Source organism: Miscanthus floridulus, chromosome 4 (genome assembly GCF_019320115.1).
Source record: "Miscanthus floridulus cultivar M001 chromosome 4, ASM1932011v1, whole genome shotgun sequence".
Classification (NCBI taxonomy): domain Eukaryota; kingdom Viridiplantae; phylum Streptophyta; class Magnoliopsida; order Poales; family Poaceae; genus Miscanthus; species Miscanthus floridulus.
In genome coordinates this window covers 31372922-31379464 of record NC_089583.1, presented here as the reverse complement: position 1 = coordinate 31379464, position 6543 = coordinate 31372922, and the positions used below count along the sequence as shown (strand labels likewise).

The following is a 6543-nucleotide window of genomic DNA, read 5'->3' as shown; positions in this document are numbered from 1 at the left end:
ACTCATTGTCATTGTGTTAAACTCAAGTCAGTTAGTAATCTTGGACTCATTGAGAAAAGAGCGAGCACTATACCAAGATATGATAGACATTATCCAGGGGTAATTTCGATCTCTCGCGCACAACTATTATTGAATAGACTTTGCCATAATTTATTAACGATCGTACATTATTGGTCGCACAGGGTTTGGAAAGAGTTTATTCGGCAACACCGCAAGGATTGCAAGGCACCACTTAATGTAGTTGAAATACCAGTAAGTAGTACTATATATACTTCCCCACGTGTTTAATTACTATATCGTACTTCAATTTACGTGTGAGATGATGAGAATAATCTTCTTCTCGTACAGTGGTGTTTACGGCAGGAACCAGGTAATAACTTGTGTGGATACTACGTTTGTGAATTTATCACTGTATACATAAGAAGAACTCCTGAAGATGTCCTTAGAGTACGTATATATCAATTTTTTATTTATTTTTAAATGAATATATATATATATATATATGTATTAATACTTTTCCTTTTATTTCAAATGCAAGACTGAATGGTTGAAACGAAGGGTCATGCAAAAAGACCATCTGAAAGCAGTTCAAAAGTCAATAGCAGGATATCTTCTAGAAAAAGTGCTAAATCCCAACGGCGAGTTCTACTTTGATCTAAGGAACTAATGATGTAAATTAAATGTTTATTGATATCGTTATTTTCGAGAACCAGATTATGAAAGTGTTGTATATATACATATATATCTATAATATATATAGTTTCATACTTTATTCGAATATAATAATGCTCGAGATGAGAATTAGATGTAATTATATGCGTGCGTGTATTTATATTAGCAGCGTAGAATACGTACATAAAAACATATTATATATTAAACAAATATGTGTAACTGAACTGAAAACAAATTAAACAAAAAAAAGAAAAAGAAAAGGAACCTTTAGTCCCGGTTGGGGTTACCAACTGGGACTAAAGGGTGCGCCAGGTTTGCTCGGCTGGAGGGCCTTTAGTTCCGGTTGGTAACACCAACCGGGACTAAAGATCCCTCTTTAGTCCCGGCTCGATGACCCGGGACTGAAGGTTCCACCTTTAGTCCCGGGATCGTTGTCCCGACGCGGTAACCGGGACTAAAGGCTATTACCGTCCGGGACAACAAGTCCATTCTGTAGTAGTGGGTCCACCTAAAGGTCCACCTTTAGTCCCGATTGATAATACCAACCGGGGCTAAAGAGGCCTCCCGGCCTGGCCACTTGGGCCGGCCCTTTAGTCCCGGTTGGTATTACCAACCGGGACTAAAGGTTTTCTTTTTTTTTCTTTTTTTTGTTTCTATTTTCTTTTTCTTCTTTTTTTTGTTTCTATTTTCAATTGATGATTCGTTCGCATTCTACGCTGCTACCGGGACTTTCAATTTTTTTGTTTTTTTTTCTATTTTCAATTGATGATTCGCTTTGGTTTTTGAATACGCATTCTACGCTGCTAGAATATACGTATTCTACACGTTTATAATGTTTGAACATTTTGTGCAAACTAAAGTATGAAGGACCTTTAGTCAAGGAAGCAACGGTACGATCCTATAGAACAGATCCTGTTCAAGTAAGATCGTGGTGCATGGCTCCAGAGCTGAACTTTTAAGTTAGCTTTCACTCTTCTGAGCAAGCGAGGTGGTGCTAATAGGTGGGACTGCCAGCAATTCCAGCATATTGCGTACTGAGCCGCTCCATTCTGGTATATGCTCTCTCCTATGTGTGGGCGTCAGGTCGAGCCGGCCCATCGACAGAGCTCAATCGGTTGGAGACCTTTAGTCCCGGCTCCTGTAAACGTCCGGGACTAAAAGACCTTTAGTCCCGACTGATAATACCAGCCGGGACTAAAGGTATTACCTTTAGTCCCGACTCGTAATACCAGCCGGGACTAATTGATTCCACCGGCACAGCAGTCGAACGAACAGACTCAATATTTTGCGTGCACCCTGTCAGTGTATTCAATCATTATTCTAGTAGCTAACGTGCATAAACACAAACAACAGCCACAATAGCTAGGCTAGGCTACGTATATTCTAGTAGCTAACGTGCACCCTGCCAGTGTCAGCTCAAAAGAAGCTTTCTTTTTAGCTCCATTTGCAATAGTCTCGGCTGCAATAGTCCATTAGCTTTACCTCTGTTGATGCCTCACTTGCTCGATCAGCTTTAGTTTCGGTTGGAGATAGCAACCGGGACTAAAGGTCCCTTTCTAGTCCCGGACGGAGCCTCCAGCCGGGAGTAGACTTTTACTCCTGGTTGGAGGGACCAACCGGGAGTAAAAGTTAACCTTTAGTCCCGGTTGGTAGCTCCAACCGGAACTAAAGGTCCCCTGCAGCAAAAGCCTGCCGCTGTAGCCTTTGGGCAGGGACCTTTAGTCCCGGTTGAAGCTACAAACCGGGACTAAAGGTCTCTATAGTCCCGGGCGCGAAAAATACCGGGACTAAAGCCAAATTTCGAGGTGGGATTAAATGTCGTTTCTCTACTAGTGCCTGCTGTTCAACTTTGCAAAGAATTTGGCTGCATCAGCTTGGAGCCTGATGAAATCGGGATGGAGATCATCAGGGAGGAACCAGTGGGTTCTGGGGTCAATGCCCAATGCCAAAAGCTTCTTGCTGAGCTGGGTGTTCCAGTGGCTCTTGATGTCACTGTCTGTTCTTCCGGGCAGCCCCTTTGCAATCGCTGCCCACCTTTCGGAGTCCGACACATGCACATACAAAAGAGTGTAAGTTGCATACACGTTGTGTGATCGAGGAAACAATAATCACCATTTTCAAACATGTACTAGTATGACATAATAATGAACAAAGGGTTCGCAATTAAGGTAAATCTATATCACTACCACAAAAACGATTTTACGTTACATCTCTTTTTACATACTGAGACGGGCACAAAATATTGTTGTCTCCTAAAGTGATCTGCTATTTTCGGAGACATTCATACAACTACGTAGGAGGCAAACTCATGACGACCTCTGAAAAACAATTAATAGAAGCGGGACTCTTAAGATGGTTGCCTCTAAAAATAAGGACTCCGCTGCACCGGATCCCAGTAAGACAGTGCACCACGGCATGCTCTCTCTCGATCTCACGCCTCCTCCTTGCGCCAGTGGTAGGCGGATCATGCTCTAGTGGTAGATCTAGCAAGGAGGAGCCCGTGGCGTGCTCTCTCTCTCTCTCTCTCTCGATCTCATGCATCCTCTTTGCGCTGGCGGCAGGCCTCACGCTAGCAACGAATCTGGTGAGGAGCTCGGATCCGATGAGGTGGAGCTCGAATTCAGTGAATCGCTTGACTAATGGCGAGACCTGATCCCCCTCGCCTCTCTCTTCCTATATTGTATCCTTGATATGCTTTTTCATCATCCACTAGAAATCATGCGCGGCATTGCCGCGCGGATGATCCTGGTCAGCACCAGCTTGCGATACTTCAGCCAGCCGCTGCAGGCAAACAGGACCGGATTCCATACACATTATGTATAGCTTGGTTGAGGAAATCATTCTCAAGAAAAGATAATGGCTATATCAACTTGAATAGATAAAAGGAAGTTCAGAATACGTGGTAGGCCTAGATAGTATAGCGATTCAGAAGAACTCATGATAACCAAAGAAGACATGTCAACATCTCATTGATCTGATTTTGTGTATATTGCAGTATATACGACGGACACCACGGGGCCCCACATGGAGATACACAAAAGGTGCTAGAACTCCTATATATATAATGACTGCAGCATGCAATAGCTATATAACCCTTCTGTTCCAAGTCTTGTCTTCTATTTCCATGTTCCTGCTTGTTGAATAGTCGTTGCAAGTGTGTAACACGGAAAAACAATCAGAATATGCCTTTTTTTGGCTGTATGCCTATACTGAGTTCCAATTATGGGCAGTATACTTTAGGTTTACTCAATCAGAACTATGGAGATTGGAGAATAGGATAAGCGTGATACATTTGTCTCATGTGCAAGGGAACTTTGCTAATATCATGTGGAACCGAAAGTGATGATGGAGCTTAAGCTATAACCTGGTCTAGCCAAAGATGCTTTTTTTATTACTTATTTACCTTTTTATTTTTCACTTGTTGGTTTAGAAAATTAGAAGGTTTCAAATAAAGATGAGTTGAGTTTCAATTGGATTAAATTTTGGTAGGTCTTGGTGCACATTTTTTCTCTTATATAGAGATAACAAATTTAAACGAGCTTCTATTAGTATTGTTCTATTTCTACTGCTTGGACCTTGAGACATGTGATGGACCCTGACCTGGCCTCGCTGTTGGAATTTACCGGCAAAGAAGGTGTTTTTGCTGTCCAGGGTTTGACCCAGGGGAGCACGGTAGGTTGTCCTGCAAGAGCTCTTTCTTGCCAGTTTAGAATCCATATGAATCAGTATAAGCACAAAATAAAAGGAATAGATGTCTAAGCTATTACCTATGTGTATGCAAGATGTAGGGAAGTTCATCGCGAGGTACCTTTATATCCCCTTTTCTGTAAATTTTTTATAATGGGCCTTGAAGTTGGAGCTAACAACACTGATTGAAGATTTGTTTTGTTTGTCAGTCCAATCGTACAAGTATCCTGCAGTGATAATTTTAGCGTAGCCGTAGCATAACTTTCCAATGTGTTGCACATGACAACCGAGGCTGTGAGGTGGACTAATGTGCTATGACAATATCACTCGATTGAAAACATATTGACATTTTTTTTTCTTTGGATTAGTTGCTTAAAGTAGTGCATAAAAGATACTAATCAATGTTAGGCATGCATTTCCACATTATACCATACTGTAGTTAAGATTCTTGTCTGAAGTTGAATGATCCTTACAGGTTTCTGGTCTAATTTATTCAGTTTTGCAAGGAACTTGTTCATTCTTATAAGCACATTATATATAAAACATCTGCACATTCGAGATATTCATCTAAAAGCTCAAAATTCATGATTTGAGATTATCTACCAAAAAAAGGAACAAGATAAGCATTGTCAGACAATGAACTGCCTTATTTTCTTTGTAAACCCATACCTTTCTGAGCAAGAGCATAATTAGAATTCAGAAGTGCAAATACAATGTCGATGTCACTATCACTATTGTGGACCAGCTTGTAGAGTTCCACGTCGATTCTTTCTGTTGATCAACTCCAGGTGCTGAATCAGTTTTGATTGGTTGACATTCAGGTTGCACTCTGCTCGCCAAGCAGGCGGCAAATTTCATGAACAATGGAAGCAATACCCGATCAAACAAAAGACTCCAAGAAATGCTAGAGAGCAAGAACAGCTAGCACGCATCCTAACCTTGTCATGGGCTGGCTGCTTGGCAACGCTGTCTTCTTTTCGTCCCTTCTACTCTTCCTGAAGAGAGGAAAGGAACGCCACGGTTAAACAAATTTGGACCCAAGAACCATAAAAAAAGACACGATATTGTGATAGGAGATTACTGCAACATGGGCTAACAAAGTTGCTCAATTAATTATAGGGTAGTTTAGATGTGCTAAAAGCCTGAATATTTCCGCTACCAAATGCATAGAAAAGAATACCTTATTGCATTCGCCGCTTTTCTTATTTTTTCTGTTTTATCTTATAGCATAGTGAAGAAAAGCAATTTCGAGGGTGAATGAAATGTAGCATTGGTACAAATTCTATTTTGATAAAACGGTAGCGTAACCAAAAATACCATTACAAATCCCAAACTAGGTTCAGATTACGCATGTTTGGGCTTAAGGTTAGAAATCGTTTCTGAACGATAACACTGAGCGCTGCATAATTCAGAACTACGAAATCTCTCCCACTCAATCAATGCACATCTAGGAGCTAGCTAATCATTTCGTCTCCCTTCTCCTTCCTGAAAATATTTGAATACAAATGCTTTCTAATAGCATTACAATAAAGTCCATATGAGGAGAATAATCCTAAGCAATAGGAGAGGAGAGGGATAAATCACAGCATGGGACGGAGGCAAACCTGGGCCTCACCTTCACAGCTTGGATCAGTGCCAAATCTGGCGGTTGCCTCATTGCCTGGAGGAGGGAGTGGTGGTCCATTGCTGCGGGAGAGCGAGGTACGGACACCATGGATTTCGGCTGTAAATCACGGCGGCGTTCATCCAGCCGAGAACGACACCACTTAGCCACCGCCATTGTCGACGCAATCCATGCCAACATCACTTGCGGCTAGCCATGGAGGAACGACTGAGCTCAAGGCGGGGGCGAGAGCTGACAGGGTCGCTAGGGCCTCATCCGACGTCGGGGTGTCCTGGACTGGAGTGGCTAGGGTGAAAGCTCTAGTTTGGTTTTGGTGAATTAATGAAACCCTAAATGCTAACCTAGTTTATCAAGTGATCATGACATAGGTAGCACATTCCAAGTGGCAAAGCAAATGAAGATCATGACATGATGATGGCGATGCCATGGTGATGATCAAGCGCTTGGACTTGAAAAGAAGAAAGAGAAAAACAAAAGGCTCAAGGCAAAGGTATAAATGGTAGGAGCCATTTTGTTTTGGTGATCGAGACACTTAGTGAGTGTGATCATATTTAGGATCG

The 6543-nt window shown here is 42.0% G+C and overlaps 1 pseudogene; it reads right to left on the bottom strand.

Annotated features, from left to right (window-relative positions):
• Nucleotides 1-3928: 3928 nt before the first annotated feature.
• LOC136551248 (uncharacterized) lies at nucleotides 3929-6163 on the bottom strand (annotated as a pseudogene).
• Between the last annotated feature and the right edge of the window lie 380 nt (nucleotides 6164-6543).